Below are 16,267 nucleotides of genomic sequence, written 5' to 3' on the forward strand. Positions count from 1 at the left end.
TATCTCAGGTATGTTTAGCTGTGTGAATTATCTCAGGTATGTTTAGATGCATGAATTATCTCAGCTATGTTCAGATGCGTGAATGAACGTATAGTTCTGTCCACCGCCCTTACCCTCCCCTGTTCCTCTCTAAAACTTCTCACCCAAACTTCAACATACTGTTTCCAGCTACCTTCAGGAAGGCTATTCAGTCATGGATGCTAATGACCATGACCATGGTAACACCCAGCTTTGGACTTTCAGACACGCCTTCCCATTCTGCTTTCCATTTGGCGAAGGTGCTAAACTTCTGCTTCTTGTTGTCACCATCATTTTCTTCTCCTACAAGCTCTGCCTGCCTGGGACCATCTCTCCGACCCCTTAGACTGCTGACATTCCTAACACCCCACCGGGAAGAGTGCAGCTTTTCCCTCGTCCCACCCCCAATGACAAGGCCAAAAGTCAGAACGAAACCATGGCTGCTGTGGTCGTTTTCCTTCTCAGCGGCTTTTCCTTGCGTTCTCATATTAGCTCCTAAATTAAGACTCTTCAACGCCACGGTCGAACTTCCATTCTGTTAGTCAAGGCTCCTTACTATTGGTCCCACCTTTCTACCCCCTAGCGGAGTGCCGAACCCACCATCTGTTCCCAAAGTTCCCCATGTCCACTCATCCCACCCCATGCTGCTGTGCTACAGCCACTTCTGGAATTCTCTTTCTTCTGTTCTGCCACTTACTCACAAACTGGATATTGTGGCTACTCGGTGCCAAGTGCTAAGTGTTTAGGAACACGTGTGGACAAAATGGAGCCTGAGGCCTTCCTTGGGGCATGCACACACTGTCACGGGACAATCAGTGTCCCATCTACCCCATGTCTCACTTTCTCCCAAATGTATTCATTATAGCCCTAGACACACCCACCTCCTCCCTTGCGTTTGCTGTTCATAGTTGAAGTAGTATTTCATTTTAATAAATAAATAATTTATTAATAAATAATAATAAGTATTATCTATTAAAATTATTCATTTTAACAAATAAAGCTTGCCTGAAGATCAGAGAGTAAAATAGCCCCACTAGTCAACCTTACAGACCAGGCAATGGTGACACACAACTTTAATCCCAGTAGCCACATTAGTTTGCCATAGAAACTGGGCAGTAGTGGTGCACGCCTTTAATCCTAGCCATAGAGAGGAATATAAGACAGGAGGAGACAGCTCTCACACAGTCTCATTCTGAGATTTCTGGAGGTAGGCTTGCCACTTCGGACAGAGGTAGAGGTAAGAGTCAGTGGCTGGCTGTTTTGCTTTTCTGACCTTCAGGTTGAACCCCAGTATCTGTCTCTGGGTTTTTATTAAGCATGCTACAATAACTATTACTTGTTGGCTTCTACTGCTTCAAATCACTCCATCTGTGTAGACCCGTTTCCTGAATCCCCAGAACATGCCCGGACTGAGCTCCTTGTTGCTTAAGTACCCAGTATGCTGTGCGCATCTCCTAGGAAGCAGACTGAGTGTATTGCAGGTGCCCAGGACATACACGTTGCCAGCCAACCAACTGTGCCCGAGTTCAACATTAGAGCCACCAACTCTATTGTCCTTTACCCACTAAGGGTGACCTTTCTCCCGTTATGATCTGATTTCTCTAAAGCGGTACCAAGAAATCCTGTTTCCTTCCTCCTTGCACTGCTCCATCTAGAATGGGACGTCCTTAGGCCCCATCCAAGAGATGCTCTTCAAGTGTGGCATCCTAAGGGCAGAAGAGGCTGTGAGCGACTCTCTCACAAATCCCTTAGATTTTTAAATCTTTTAGGGATTGGAGCGATGAAGAACACCCATTGTTCTTGTAGAGAACAAGTTCCTTCCGGAGTACAGTACCCACATCAGGTGGCTTAACCGCCTGTTTCTCCAGTGTCAGGATATCTGACTCCCTCTTCTGGCCTCTCTGAGCACTGCAGGCATATTTATGTATCCTTGTAGGGACATACATTGATATCCATATTTTAAAACGAAAACAAAATCTTCTTAAGAAAATCTTTTCTCTTCAGGTATTAGGATGAGCCACAGTTACACAGGCCCTGCCCTCACCAGACTCATAACTGCCCTCACCAGTTAGCATTCTCTCAGTGAAGGGATTTGACAGTGAGTTCCAACATCATACCTACCCGCCCCCCATTATCTGTGGTGCCTCCCCCGCGTTAACTGCATGCTATACCACTGAGCACACTCCCAGCCCTCGCGTTCTCTTCTGAGAACCGCCCACCAATTTTCATAGACCACGCATTCGAATTCTAACTTCAACAAGAGCTTCGGCAAATCAGGCTGCCGTGAAGTTTTAGATGAAGGCATAGAGAACCGTTCTTTTGATTTCCCACCGGGAAGCTTCCATCTCGCCCCACCCTCTTCAAAGATCGTGCGTAACGACAGCTGTCGCATGCATCCTTTTGAAGGCACGCTGTGGTGGTGAGGAGGGTGGTCGCAATACCCGGTCCTTCTGCAGCAGCAGCCCGCTCACGCTCTTCCCTCCCAGGCATCTAGAAATAACAACAATGGTAACCACGGAGGACAAAGGTGGGGGAGTGGGTGGGCACAGACAAAGGGAGGTGGGGGCTGCTGCTGATGGCTGGTGTGGGGGCGTTCACCATGTGGGTTCTTGGAGCACTGCAAACGGGGTTAGGATGGGGGCAAAGCTAATGGCTCATCATGGGTGAGCACCTGTTGGGGATGAGGTGGAGGAGGAGCAGGAGGAGGAGGAGGAAGGGAAGGGAAGTAAGGAGTGGGAATGATGGAATGTGGGGAGGCAGGACCAGCAATACTCATGCTATCTTTCAGCTTTTAAGGGGGCGGCCATACACTGTGCGGGTTTTCGGGGGGAATGGCTAGATCCTGAAATGGACCCTTTACCCATCTTCTCCACTGTTCTGCCTTATGAGTGAAGTTGAAAGGAGTTGGTCAAGATGAAGGAAGAAAGAAGGAAGGAAATAGGAGGGACTGAACACATTCTAGAAAGCTCCAGGCTAGAGATCCCTTCCCATTTGAAATCACTATGTGACTATGTTCTCACAAAGGACAGGCTGTCCAGGGCCCAAGGGTGAGGGTAAAATCCTCTCTTAGATCTGGAGCCTACACAGACACTGAGACTCCATCAAATGTGCTAAGTGCCATCTGAGATCCATTTTGGGATCCACACGAGGTTTTCCACCCCAGTGTATACCTCCTCGGGTTAAACGACCCTAACTGCAAGTCTTCATGCGGGGATGACTTCATCCCTGCTCTTTCCGATGTTGGCTGGCACAGCTTACGATGGGCGGTTTTCCAACATACATGGAACCATTCATGGATTGAATGGGTTGTTGAGCCTCTGCCGTGTGTCAGGCTCAGAGAAGCACAAGACAGACAGCACAGGCAGTGAAGGTCCAGGAAGTTCAGAAGCCAGAAGGTTGAGAGGAGGGGAGGCCACCCTGACTGTGGCACCTAAGAACTTAACGAGCTCTCCCAAGGAGAGAGCTGCCGACACTGGGCAGACGGAGACAAACAGATGGCTTCTGGCCAGGGCGGAGAGGTCCTGACATGTGGAATGAATTAGGGAGACAGGCAGAAGCTAGAATTAACAGCACAATAATAACAAGAACTAATGCAAACCCCCAGAAAGCAGAGAACGTTACAGAGTACAAGGCCAGGCTCACAGTCCTCACTGCCCCCTCAACCCTCAGGAAAATGACTGCTCAGAACAGCTGGTCACTGGGACAGGAAAATGGACGTGGTTAGTGCTGCCCCACCCACCCCGGGGCCATCAGAAGAATTCCAGCTTGAGTTGATAACAAAACCACCCTGGCTGTTCCCTTTTACGTCGTAAGAAGACTTCCACTCACAGGGAGGAATCTGAGACTGCCCACTAGGCCACTAAGCTGTCTGGGGCCCTGGACGTACAGTCTCTGTACACTGTAACCCACTGGCCTGTTCCACTGTGACTGGATGGAAAATAAACTAATAAAATGTGGGCTGACGAGGTAGCTCGGTGGATAAGGGCACTTGTCACCAAGCCTGGCAACCTGAGTTCCGTCCCCAGGACCCACATGGTGGAAGGAGAGAGTCGATTCCTGCAGGCTGTTCTCTGACTGCCATACATGCTCCAAAGCATGTTCACCTACACATCTACACACACACACACACACACACACACACACACACACACACACACACCCCTCTCAATACAATAAAGAATCTGGTTTTTAGAAGATGCTAAACTGTGTGCAGCGGTGTTTTGATTTTCTTTCTTTCTTTGGGTTTTCTTGATGAGACTACTCACGTCTCAGGGTATGTCTGTCTTTCTCTTGCCCATCCCACCGTCCAGGTTCCACATGGGAGGAAGGGGGAGTCCCTTGTATGACACAGCACAGGCACCCAGCAACACCGCAGGTGCTAAGTCAGCATACCAGTCCCCAGACCATCCTTATGACCGACACTGTCATCCTGCAAGCCACCTCTGTCCAGCCATACCTTTTCAGGTGTCACCTTTAGCCCTGTTGACACTGTATCCTTTGCTACATTCTTTTCCTGAGACTATCCAGAAGTGCTCTGTTAGAGAGTGCTCCCGGGGCTAACGGTGCCAACAGCTTTGCTGTGAACACAGAACCTACACAAACTCAAGGGAAAGGCTGGCCAGCACTAACATGGGGTCTCCTCAACTCCCACCCTCCTTTGCTTTCACCAGACGTCCCTGGGTGGTGACATCCAAGGATGGGTGCTGGAGAGGCACTGATAAGCACACTGAAAGCGGTCCTACCCCTCAGAGAGAAGATGGCCTTGGACGCTGTCTCACAGCGTGTAACCAACCTTCAGAAAACTCACATACACTCAAGCCTTGTCTCCGCTCCAGGCCTCATCCTCAAGGGTCTCTTAGATCAGAGGTAAATTCTCGACCACAGGCTACAGGCAGGTAAAGCCAAGACCTCGAAACATCCGACAGGCATTGCTTCACTCAATTCCACGCTCTTCTGCCATTCTCCATCACGACCACCCTCCTAGAGAAGTCTGAGGATTGAGACTGTAGCTGTTGTAGAGTGCTTGCCCAGCACCCACAGTCCCGGGTTCGATCCCCAGCACTGCAGAAACTGGGTATGGTTGCACACACCTGTAATCTAACACTTAGGAGGTAGAAGCAGGAGGGTTAGAAATTCAACGTTATTCTAGCTATAGTAAATGTGACACCAGTCTGGGATACAGGAGATTCTACCGCCCAACTCCCTCCACCCCAAAAGTTTAAAATCCAAAGACAATAGTCTTCTATAGCTAGGACCTAGACCTTCCTTTTCAGACCCAGAGTCCCCGTGGGCAGTTATCTATAACCCATTTTATCTCTCCCAGGCAGTAAATCCACAGCCTCCATTAGAGGCTGCAGTCCCTCACTCCCTGTCACAGCCAGGCAACCTGTCACTAGTGACAGCTGTCTGTCATTTAGAAGCTGAGATTTTATCTCACAGAGAGCCGGGCAGAATTTCTGGAAAAAGAGCCATGTTTTCTGTTCTGATGAACCTGACCTTCTGTTCTATCCCATCCTTTTGACGAACGTTTAAGACAACACATTTTGCTAGCAGCTGCTGCTTATTTACCCGTGGAAAATGTACAACACACCACCTACAGAGTAACAAACAACAAACAAACAAAGCTGTGAATGAGACAGGAGAGTGAAGTCTAGCCTGGGGGCTTTCAGGAACAAAGTGGGCCCACTAGAGGGACAGAATGAAAGATGCGCTTCATGGGAGACCACATTGGTACAAAACGGACGATCTTGTAGCGCTACCTTCAGACTCTACAATCTCTGCTTCCTCCGTGCCGGTCATCACGGCCACCACAGACTCCAAGCCCACAGAAACATCTCCAGGCTCACTGTCTCTGTTTTGACTCCTACTCATCCTTCCCATGTTATAATTTCCTCCTATCTCCAACAAAAACAAAAAAGCCATCCAGCAACACGTGGAGGACCAAAGGCAGTCAGGAGCATAAACCGAGAGGGCCCTGCCCATCTTCCACAGGGAACCGAACCTGACGTTCAGAACGCCTGTGGTTTGTCCCAAGGGTGTGCCTGGGAAGCCAATAACAGGCAGCCCCCAGTTGGCCTGTGCACCACTGCCCTGTCATTGCTTCTGCTGCCTGTAATTTGCAGCAAGATACCCCACATCACACACCATCCGCATCCTTCACTGTGCTTTTTATAACATAAATGCCGCGTTTTCGCTGAACAAGCCCTCGCTCGTCCAAGTCTTGGTTAGTCCGTTGTATAACATATGTAGATGGGTGTTTTGATTGACTTCTGAATCATGCGAGCCCATTGTCGTCCTAGGAGAAGCCAGTGTCATCACACAGAAACACTGAAGCCATCCATGGAGAGCTCGGGGAGGGCCTCACACGGTCCCTGCTCGGTGAGGAAAGGAAGTGGGGAAAGGCGAGTGAATTTAAGATCGTCCACGGAAAACCACAGTCGGAATCCAGGCTCTTGACTTGAAAACCAGAGCACTTTTCACTCAGAGAGACTGGAAAACAAGATTTAATCTTTTAAAGGCATGCTCTACTGGCCAGAGGAAGAGAAAATGAGAAAAAGTTTCTTAGAATACAGAAAACAGCCAGAAGCCTGATGATAGCCAATTAAGTTAATACCTTCTCCCAATTAAGTCTTCTGCCCAGAAAGCACATGGCGGAATTGGAGATCCTCTCTTCAGCTGCCCGCGGATGCCTAATGAGCTGTGGGGAGACCCAAAGGTAGAGACAGAAGAGTAAGGCGACCACAAACCCCGCATATCCAGTGCCCAGGGCACAGAAGGAGTCCATCACCTCCTTGCCTAGTGGCCCAGGGCAAAGGGAGGCATCTGTCCCCTCCTCCCTGCAGTTCTGTCCTATCCTGGGATGGCCTTGGGTCCTAGGAGCTGTCCCCTCCTAAGGAGAGCACGGGGATCGATGAGTTGCTGTTTGCCAAGGACTGCAAGCTGAGCTTGAGAGGCAACACATTAAGTCCGACATCATCGTTATTAAACCTACAATTTAAAACCAATTATCCTTTGCAGAAGACTGCAGCCTCCATCTAAACCACTCCTCGAGGAAAAGAAAAAAGCCCGAGACACAGAGTTCAAGGCAAGCTACAGAAGTGCTTATGCCACACGAAGCTGGGGTTTGGGCATCCACTGGTAATAGGAACCCTGCAGTTCCCATTCAAGAGGAAGCTGGGCAAGGAGACACAAAAGGCTGGAGGAAGAAAAACAAGATGCAAACATCCCCCTCTTACTGAAAGGCACCTGGATGGCTTTCCTAATGAATGTGTTTCTTTCTCTCAGGGGGACCAAGTCTAACACCTGTATAAATGATAGATCTCATTGGTAGCCAGCCCCCCCCCCCAGTGTTTGCGGGGGTGGCAGGAGGAGAGCAGAGGCAAATGTTAGCACCCAGAAGCATGCGCTTTTCATGTCAGAGACTCAGTTTGCAGCGTCTCTTGGCAAAGCAACTGCCCTGCAACACTGTGGCAAGGATCGGAAGCAAGATTCGGCTATAACTTTATATGAATAAATGGTGCATGCTCTCTGCCCACCGGAGCTCCACCACTGCCTGCTGACACAGAAAACGCCCTTCCTCACCATGCTCATCCTGTGCTACAGGGCATAAAGAGTATTTGGCATGGGCTTGTAGGAAGAGGGGGGTGTTTTGATAAGGAAAGAAAGAGAGCAAGCGAGAGTGGGAGAACGCTCCAGAGGAAGAGAGGCACAGAGTGTACAGGGAACAGTGAGTAATTCTCCGAACAGGATTTTTGCGGAAGGAGGAGGGAAGTGCTCCCATGTTGTGTGGCTACCTCCTCCTCAGCAACCTGGCTTCAGGTAAGCAGAGGTGGCATCTTAACTACTACTTGATGACAGCTGTGTGCTCTAAAGGACCACCCTCACAAAGATCTTCTGCACTAGAATACCCAAGCTCTCCCTGGGAGATGCTGACATCATGGAGGGCGTCAGGCTCAGTGCTGCTGGTCTGTGGTGCTGGCTGCTTATGGAGCGATGGCTGGGTTATCAGGGCCCTGCAGACAGTTCGCCACTTCCAGAGAAGGAAGTGGGCAAACATATAGATTTCATATCATTGTTCCGGCCTGGTGCTGGAACACAAAAGGCCTTGGTGTGCAGCACAGGCTTCCTAGTCAACCCTGTCTTCAGATTCACAGTCTCCATCTTCAAAACGTATGCCCGCGCTCTCTTCTCATGATCTTTATTGCTATCTTCCAACCCAAGTCACTTCCCACCTGGGCCTCTGTGAGAACCTCCCAATTGGTCCTGCCTGCCCTTCTGCACCCCCACCCCGCCACACAGTGAGCCCTCTACAATGGAAGAAGGCCAGTGACCTAATTTCTCTTATACTTTGAGTCACCAAGTGGCCTCCCTGCCTACCTGGCATAAAACCTGCTATCTTGACAGTGGTTTTCAACATGCAGGGTACCCTTACCCTTGGCTAACTCTTTCCACTTCACTACCCTCTGGTCACAGCACTCAGCTGGCTACCAGGCATCTGCCAGGAGCCAAGCATCCCCTTTTGGCTTGTAACACACCGCAACAATGGCTCCTTTGTGGTTCATTTATTTACTTATTTAGAAGATAAGGTAAATAGCCCGAGTCCACAGAATTTGTTACATAGTTTAGGTTAGCCTCAAATTCGCTACTCTCCTGCCTCAGCTTCCTGAGAGCTGGAATTCTAGGTATGTACTAACATGCCTGGCTTGTTGCTCTTTCTTGAATGCTGTGAAACTGCTTCAGCCTCAGGGTCTTCCTGCCTGAAACTATGTGAACCTAGAACCACACAGAGCTCCCCGTCATCCACTCCGGCCCTCCCAAACACATGACCATAAATGTCAGCCTTCACCATCCAGCTCCTCGCTCCACTTTGCCCCTCAGCATCCCTCCTTGGGAGATCTTGTCTACTATCTGTCTTCCCTACTAAAATGTGAGTTTCATGGGGAGAAGGAATGCTTTGAGCATCCCTGCATCTCAGTGAGTGTGCGTCACAGATCTCAGCAGTTCACTAATTTTGATTGGCATAAAGATGATCCCCAGGCTCTGTACAAGGGAGTTAGCAGAGGTCAGGATGGAGGATGCATAGGTGGGCTGAGGGAGCCTGAGTGTCAGGGGAGGGGGTTGAGGAGGAAGAGTGGGGTCTCTGGGGCCATCTGCGGCAGTACCTCCAATGAGAGCAGTCACTTCTCCATGTGAGAGAGAAGCCAGGACTGGAAATGTAAAACCAGGACTGTGTGTCATGGGGGCTGATGAGGGCAAACTGGTCCAAGTGACGCAAAGGTTAGTTCCTGGGGTCTCTTAGCAATCGCTAACAGTGCACAGAAAAAGCAAGACAACTTTTCCCAGTCCCAGGGGCTGACTGCTTAAAGGATGACCTTTCATTAAAGGGTTGCCCTTTCCTCCTGAGCAAGTGGGTGCGGCACCCGGGTGGCTACACCAAGCTGGTGAGTCTCAGAGCAGGTGATGGAAGTTACAGGATCCAGTCAGTGGGACGATGTCATTCTCTCCTTCATGTCTCCCAGCCCTGTGTAGGAGTGTGAGTTTGTGTGTCTGTGTGCCTGTGGCCTTGCGGATGCACATGCATGTGTGTGCACGACTGTGGAGGTGACAGGCTGGCATGAGGTGCGACTTCCTTTTGCTTTTGTTGTTGTTTTGTCTTTCCAAGACAGGGTTTCTCCGTGTAGCCCTGAGCATCCTGGAACTTGTTTTGTGGAGCAGGCTGGTCTCAAACTCAGAGATCCACCTCCCTTGTGCCTCCCAGGTGTGTGCCACCATGCCCTGCATGAGGCTCCACCCTTGATTTCTTTTCACCTCACCTTTTATCAAAATTTATTTTTATTTGTGTGTATGTGTGTGTGCGTGTTAGCGTGCCCATATGTTAGAATGCATATCCATGAAGGCCAGAAGAGAGCCCCGGCTCTTTTGAAACTGGAGCTATAGATAGCTGTCAGTCACCCGATGTGGGTACTGAGAGCCAAACTCGGGTCCCCTGACAGAGCAGTGAGTGTTCTTAATCACTGAGCCATTTCTCCAGCCCCTGCAGCTTATGTTGTGAGGAACGGACTCTCACTGAGCTCACCATCCTGGCTTGGACTCTACGGAATCTGCCTGTCTCCTCCCAGCTTCCAGCATGCGTTGAGTTACAGACACATGCTACGGCACTAGCTTTTGATGTGGATGGGTGAAGATCCAGGGTCCTCAAGCTTGCATAGCCAACAGGTCTGCTGACTCAGCCACCGCCCCACACCCAACAGGGCAATTATCTTAACCAATGTTGTACTTCTCATCCAGGTGAGAGCCTCCCTGAGAAGGAGGAGCCGGGGACAGCTCAGCTTGATTCTGAGAATAAGCCTACGGGGCAAGCCAGGAAACCTGGTCAGAAGCCATGCAGGCCAACACCAGGAAGCAGAAGACATGAGGGTCACACTGCTGTCCTCTTTAGTCTGGAATCAGCCAGGCAGGATGGAAGCAGGTGTGTGTATGCCAGACTTAGGACCAAGTGAGTCGCCCATTCCTCTAAGCTCTATGTCCTCATTCATTAGCCAATCCATCTCTTGAAAGATAAGCTACTCTGTACCCACTGTTTTGATCTGCTCGGCCAGTGATCTGGGCCAAGAGATTAGAGACGATACATCATTGCTGAGATGGAGAGGCACAATCAGTTTCTCCAGGAGACTAATAAGCAAGGGAACATCTTCCAATTAACCCCTTCCTCCCAGGGTGTTGCAGGGATTGAAGAAGTGCCTGGAAATGAAGAGGCCCAGATAAAGGAACAAGTCACTCTGTCCTATTTGCTCGCTTAAGGCTGCTTCTAATTTTAATAAGTGCTGACAAGGGGCTGGTGCATCTCAAGATCAGGGTTATTCCAAGTGCTATTTCCAGACTTGGGAATCACTGCCCGGGAGAGCCAGGGCTCGGGAGAGATAAAGAATGGAGCAGTCCACCCACTCGGCACACTCCCAGGAGCAATGAAGCCAACCCAGCAGAACTGCAAAGCATAGGGAGCCTACAGTCTGTTCCTGCCACGCGTAGATAACCTGACACCCGGACCCGCAATGCTCCGATAAACACACCTGGAACTGCAGTGCCCAGATAACCTAAAAACCTTCTCAAAGGCTTTGGTTTCAACTCCTGCTCCAGCCAAGTGTGTGTGTGATCAGAGCTGCTGACAAGCAGCAAACTGGAGAGATTTAAATTTCATCTCCGAATTTTCCCACCTGCCACCCCGCGCTGGGTATGACTACATGCGGGGACAGCCTTCTCCAAAAGATGGCTGAGAGGCTGAGAGCGAGAAATGGGGGATCAACAGCCATCTTCTAGGGGGGGGGTTCCCAAAACCCACTGTGCCACCTCTGAAGAGATGCTGAGACCCACTGGGAGCATCTGAGTGGTGGATGTTGCAGTTCCATGCTACATCCTGAAAATGGAGGGGGGCCACTTCTGAAACAGCTTGATGAACATTTCGTGGCCCACCCAGCCGCTTCCCAGAGGAAGCATGGAGGAGCATGAGCAGGCATGACACAGTCCAGATCACGCATGAGGTCAGTTCCTGCATGAAGTCTCCCGAACCAGACACTCTCATTTCAAGATGTCAGCTAAACCAAACCAAACCAACAAATAAAGAGCTGTAGGAGGTCAAAGGTTACTGTCTTGCTGTTCAGGCTGGGAAATGGGCTAGTGTTCAGCAGGCCCAACCCACTTGCCAGGAATACTGCCAACGAGCCACCTTCAGAAGGAGCCTCTGCAGTCCGGGGTCAGCCACCCACTACCGCATCATTTTTAACTGGTGGCTTCAGTCCTGCGTCACCTGAGTCTTTTTAGAGTAATTTGAGAACCAGCGACCTCGCTGGCAATAGAAATTGACCCAGGGTTTTAAAAGCACAAGCCAGCAATAGCGAGCTGTCCAAGTTCAGTCGTCAGGTTTCTGAGGTATCTCATGCTGGTGTGGTTCATCATTTACGGGGGAAGCTGAGATGGAAGGAGGCCACGCCCACTCTCCCTTGCCCTCTGTCCTGAAGCAGGTCTGGAGACCTTTGCTGGAGAGGTGATCGACAAAGCAGCGGCCTTTTTGTGCGGACACAGGGCAGACTGGAACAGACAGGCCGTGTTCCATCATCTCTCCAGCCGGTTTATGGTCCTTACTTACACCACACCCCTTTGCGGTGCTATTCCTTTCCAACGACCACTCTTCATTAGCACTAAGCACACGTTCTCCACCCGTTCATCTGGTCTGCTTCCACTTCCTAGCTGTTAGCGATTGTGCAGCGTGAACACGGGTGTGTGGGTACTTCTGGGGCAGAACTTAGCATTCCCTGGGTGTGCACATAGAGGGGCTTCCTGGGTCCTGTGGTAGTTCTACTTGTAAGAGTTTTTTTAGATTCTGCTTTGGTTCGGTTTTTGAGAAACCACCATTCTTATTTCTATAGCATGGCTGTACTAGTTTAGACCCCCACCAGGAGGGAATAAGGGTCCTCCTTTCTCTCTACTCTTAATAGCATTTATAGTCTCATTCATTCATTCATTCATTTATTCATTTATTATTTGTATTTTTTTGATGTAGGGTCTCACTGTGTACGTCTCGCTTGGAACTCTGTATGTAAAGCAGGCTGACCTTTAACTGAGATCCACCTGCCCTCTGCTCCCCCAAGTACTGGGATTAAAGGTGTAGGTCACCACCCCCACTTTAAAGTGATTTTTAAAAAAAAAATTAGATATTTAAAAGTGTTTACCACCCTTAGCCCATCTAGGAAATGCATATGAAAACAACTTTGCCATTGTCTCTAACCTCAGTCAGAAGGTCTAACATCAAGACAATAAATGGTGCACGCCTTTAATCCCAGCACTTAGGAGGCAGAGCCAGGAGGATCTCTGTGAGTTCAGGGCTAGCCTGGTGAATATAGTGAGTTCCAGCCAGGCCAGCCAGGGTTATATATTGAGGCTTTGTCTCAAAGGGGGGCGGGGCCCTAATTTAAGGAAAATGCGAATCAGTTTATTCCGTCTTCCTGAGGTTAGCGGTTGAGATATTCTAGCAGTGTCTAGCGCAGGGAAAGGACAAAACTTACTTCCATGCCCACAACAGGTGTTACTCCACCCACCATGTCAAAGCCACGAAATCTTTTGAAAACACTTCCTTTACAGCTAAAGAAACACACCCGGGAGTCAATATTGATCAGCCCTCACTCCTGAGGCCAGGAGAGAAAAGCCATCAACGTCTCTTCCTCGCTGCACCCAGGCGCCTGTCTTGGCCAAAGCCCCAGCCCTCACTCTCGAGTGTCTTTGGGGACAGGCAGCAATGCCTGCCTAGGATGCCCGGAATCCAGTTGCTCGTCTCTGACTTGCAATGAGACCGAACCAGCCAGAGTGCACAGCTCTATTTCAAGCCCTTTATTTGGCTGTTTGTGCTGCTGTGAGAACAGTCTGTGGCAGCTCGCTGAATTCTGGGCCCTCTGCTTGGCTCTACATATCAAATGTCACTGGTTTCTCTCTTCTCTCAGACTTTGGCAGTGGTAGGAGACACAACTGAGAAAAAAAAATTCTACTGAAGTTTAGTTGCTGATTCCTAGACTCTATTTTCTGATAGAGATTCGTTTGCATGGGTAGGAACACCCTATCACAAAATGCATCCGGAATACCATCGGATTGTGGTGATGTGGTATATAATAACATGAAACAGAATGCAACTTTTTCTCTAGTAAAAAAACAAACAAAAAGCCCTTTCCTCCCAACAGGAGAGAACGCTATTACAGGTAGACCTAAAGGTCAATTGCATGCCTTCCTAGAAATGGAAGAGCCTCTAAGCGGTAGAGTGTGGGATCTGAGAGGCAGCTGAGCATGACGGAAGGATGAATGGGGGCAGTTCGGGTCACATAGAGACAGACCTGGGGAAAGGCTGTCTGGGATACATGCCAGCGTCCTGTGGGACACTGTCATTGTCCTCGGGAACCCATTTTCACTTTCTGATCAAACTTTTATTGAGCACATATTGTGTATGAGGCATGATTCTAGAAACTGAGGAAAATACAATGAGCAAAATAAACAGCATTAAAACATTCTCCCTTCTTCCCTCCCTCTGTGCACAGATATATATGATGGCTGTATTAATTATGTTTTTATCTTGACACTGAAATTATTGATCTTTCTCTCTTCCCCTGAAGTTCATCATGTTTTTAAGTTTTCTATAACAAATGTCAACTCTTTCCTTCCTTTCTTTTTGTATGTCTTTGAGACAAGGTTTTTCTGTAACCACCCTAGCTGTTCTGGAACTTACTTTGTAGACCAGGCTGGCCTTGAACTCATGAAGATCCACCTGCCTCTGCCTCCTGAGTGCTGGGATTAAAGTCATAAGTCACCACATCCAGCACGAATTTCTTTATTAATCAAAAATATGGCTTATCAACATAAAATATTAGGGTCAGTAAGATAGTTCAGATAAAAGCAGAGCTTGCTATGCAAACCTGATGACCTGAGTTCAGTCCCTGGAACTCACCCCATAGCAGAAGGAGAACAGACTTAAAAGTTGTCCTGTTATCAACACACACACACACACACACACACACACACACACACACATCGTTCTCTTTCTCTCTTTCTCATACACATACAGACACACACTGTAATACATTGCTCTCTCTGTCTCTCTGTCTCACACACACACACACACACACACACACACACACACACACACACACAGAATAAAAGTTAAAGAGTTTTGTTTCAAAAACTAAAACATTAAAAAGAAGCCACTGCAACACATGATAAAGCAACAGGAAGTCCAGGACCCTCAGTACCTGTCCTGTGGACTATGAAGTCCATATGAAGAAGCCTGGCCATCTGCCATACTCCTCTCTCTACAGACACCTTGTGAGGCTGTCGCCATGTGGACTCAGGAGCAGCTATGTGGAACAGGAGGTTAAGAACAAAAATGACTCGTAATCTATTGCTTCCTTTAAGACGGAGAATTAAGAATCCCTCTTTAGTCACAGTTCACACATTTATTTATTGTATGTGCAAGTACACACACCATTACACACTTGTGAAGGTCAGACAGTCAATGCAGTTGCCTCTCTTCTGCCATGTGAGTCCCAGGCACCAGACGCAGCTCATGACACCTGGCAGCAGCAGGTGCCTTTATCCTCCGAGTCCTCTCTTCAGCCCAAGAAGTGCTCTTCTTTTTCTTTGGAGACAGAACTTCAAAAAAATACCTCCCCTCCAAAATATCCCAGAATTCACTTTGTAGACCAGGTTGGCCTTGAACTAAGGAGATCCACCTGACTCTGCTTCCTGGGTGTGGGATTAAAGGTGTGTATCACCACTCCCAGCTCCAAAAACTTCTTAAAATTTTTTAGTTGTTATGAAGCTTTTCTATAAGTTTGCAAAAAAATCCTCTGACATAATTTCAATGTATTGTTAGCTTTAATAATTATACACAGAAAAAGGGGAAAATAAGAATACAGTGTCTTTACAATAAGATTCTTTCCTACTCAAATTACAGAGGGGGAATCTTTCTTTCTTTTTCTTTAGAATTAACATCAAGATAATATTGGAAGAGATATTAAATGTCAGGAGCAAAAGACTACATGACTCATTCAAATGAGCTCAATATCAAAACACACTCATTAGGTAAGCCATTCTCTTTCCTTTATTGTTTGGAAGTGAATTAACATCCTGTCTTGAGGACTGGTTATGTCAGGAAGGATACTTTCTCTGAGGTTCACCTCACGACGTGACACGCCCCCTGACTCTCCGCTGACACGAGCCAGTAAACATGAAGGAGGTAGGTTCTATTTGCTAATTTTTTTAATCTTTAATTCTCAGGGGAGAGTGGGAACCCCGTCTCCCACTATGAAAAACTAAGCCATCAAGTTTCCCACATCTGGGGACATCACAGAGGTCAGCCTGCTGTAGATGTGCCTTGCCTAGGAGAACCACCTTCGTGATCATAGTAACTCCCCTGCCGGTAGTTTGTAAAAGAATTTAAACCACCAAATCTCAGGGAACTTAACACATTTTCAGTGCATGGGCATGACCTGTAAATAGGGACATGACTGGAACTGTCTAAGGTAGTCACCCAGCGGTAGCCTCTGAGAGACCACACACCATGGCTCAACCTGGGCAAGGAGAAAACACTGGCAAGTCTGGGCACAGAGCTACCCCAAAGAGCCCCAGGCCAAACTAGATGGGATTCTAGGGACTGTGGAGACCAGCCCTGAGGCTTGCATGTTCCAAGGCAGTATAGTCGCTGTAAACAGGCACA

General features: G+C 48.6%; 1 protein-coding gene and 1 pseudogene across 1 annotated transcript in view; both read right to left on the reverse strand.

Annotated features, from left to right (window-relative positions):
• The window catches only part of Pdzd2 (PDZ domain containing 2), a 346,988-nt gene that overhangs the window by 250,172 nt on the left and 80,549 nt on the right, over positions 1-16,267 (reverse strand). The gene's annotated exons all lie outside the window — the stretch shown is intronic.
• Positions 15,828-15,977, reverse strand: LOC113457174 (annotated as a pseudogene).

The sequence above is a fragment of the Microtus ochrogaster genome, chromosome 19, assembly GCF_000317375.1.
Source record: "Microtus ochrogaster isolate Prairie Vole_2 chromosome 19, MicOch1.0, whole genome shotgun sequence".
Taxonomy (NCBI): domain Eukaryota; kingdom Metazoa; phylum Chordata; class Mammalia; order Rodentia; family Cricetidae; genus Microtus; species Microtus ochrogaster.